Source organism: Papio anubis, chromosome 3, assembly GCF_008728515.1.
Source record: "Papio anubis isolate 15944 chromosome 3, Panubis1.0, whole genome shotgun sequence".
NCBI classification, from domain to species: domain Eukaryota; kingdom Metazoa; phylum Chordata; class Mammalia; order Primates; family Cercopithecidae; genus Papio; species Papio anubis.
In genome coordinates, this window is record NC_044978.1 from 114,427,682 (window position 1) to 114,429,693 (window position 2,012).

Genomic DNA, 2,012 nt, shown 5'->3' on the forward strand with positions numbered 1-2,012 from the left:
TTTAATTAATTAAGAGCATATTTTGTTCTTATAGCTTATAATGGTCTAAACCACATACTGCTCTGTGAGTTGAAGACAATTTAGTCATATTTATCCTGCATGTTATAGTGAAATAAAAGCACTTAAGATTTAGGTCAGGTGTAAAAGAAACCAAAATGCCTACCCAGGCAAGGCAGGTAACATATACCTGGTGAAGTCAGCCAGATGTGAGATCAACAAGGAAGATACTTGCCCTGATAACTGGAGAAATTCCTCCCCAGCTTTGGTTATAATTGCCATTCAGAAGAATATTTGCATTGTTTTACAGAACTTCCAAGTTTTAAATGAGATAATGCATGTCAAGTGATTATTGTATGCTCAGCACATTCTAACAGCTCATTAATATTAATTATTATTAGTTTTATATTCATTTACAGTCATCATTAGCAGTTGTATATATCTACAGGAATTATCTGGACAAATGATACTACTTGACAAATTTACATTTCCTAATTCTTTTACATATTTTTATCTCAAAAATATTTTTTGATCATGCTCTTTAAAATGCTTCTCTAGTTCTAATTGATGTCTTAATTGATTCATGAAGACCTTAAAATTTAAGGTATGCTGACTCATCTGGTTTGCTTTCTGCTAATGATTCATTTCTCTGGTTTGGAGAAACTCATTTTCGTGTTTTTCCAGCCTATCTTTTCTGTGGGTAATTACCCCGTACACACCTTCAGACATTGCCTGTCAAGCAAAACTGTACATTGAATACAGTATAATTTTCTCCAAGTTGGTTTAGGTCTTTAATCAGAGACTACCATTTCTGACCAGCCCTTCTAAACCAAATCAGTAAGTTTTGTTGTTTTACAGGACTGGTACAGGTAATGAAGTTCAACTAAGAAAAGAACAAGGAGATTGTGTCTGAAAAAGCAGCATGGTAACACAACATACACACCTGCAGAGCACTTCCACATAACTTACAACTCCAGGCCTTAGAATGGTAGAAACAAATTTATCTTGTTTTGTTTAAAAAAAAAAAAAATAGAGCACCCACAACCAAAATGAAAGTAATTGAGTCATGCCTGTGGGCTTCCTTCTAACAATTATTACAAATTAATATCCACAATATATTTAAGGCACATCAAAGTCTCAAAATAAAAAATGTGTAATCCATTCAAATCCAGTTTCCTACCTAGGGGCAGGATATGATAGGGCAGAGCACACATGGATTTTGAAGTCAGACTGACCTGGATTCAAATTCTGACATGCTGGTCGGATATGTATCTTGGCTAGTTCCTTGATTTCTCTGAGCGTGTGTTATCATCTCTAAAGATGGGACAACTAGACTTACATGTTAAGGCTGTGAGGAAGATTAAATAAAATACCACAGAAAAGGTGCCTTCCCTTTTAGTAGAAGGCATTTAGTAGACATTTAACAAATGGCTTTCTCGTTTCCATTCCCTCTCCAAGCACAATGTGAGGATCGATGAGTTTCCCATATGCCTCACAAGGTAAGTAGAAATGGTTTGCATAATCTTAAACACAATGTATATTGAAGGATGAACGATCTTCCCCCTTAGGCCTTAAGTAAGCACAGGTATGGGCTGTTCCTTCACCTCAGGTAGATCTGTCTGGAGTAGGTGGAGTGAGCGATGTAATTAGTTTACATCACAAAGTTATTTATTTAACAAACATTGACCCCTATTCTGTGACAGGCACTGTAGATACTGAAAGTAGATGACACCATGCCCTCAGGGAGCTGACATCCCAAGTTGTAATAGATTCATCCTAAATAGCATTTCCTAAGGTATGCTCCACAGAACACCAATTCCACATGTTAAAAGTGTTAGAAGAAAACTAAGTTTGGGGGAAAGTGTTTAAAGTTTCTTTACTATGAGGTTTTTTGGAACCAGTAATGGGCTTGGAGACATAGAATGCAGTGTTTGTATTTGATCACAGAAGCTTTTTATCAAGGAACATCTCAAGAGGCTAGCAGTGTTGCTCAGGTCATGCTTTGGGAAGAGCAG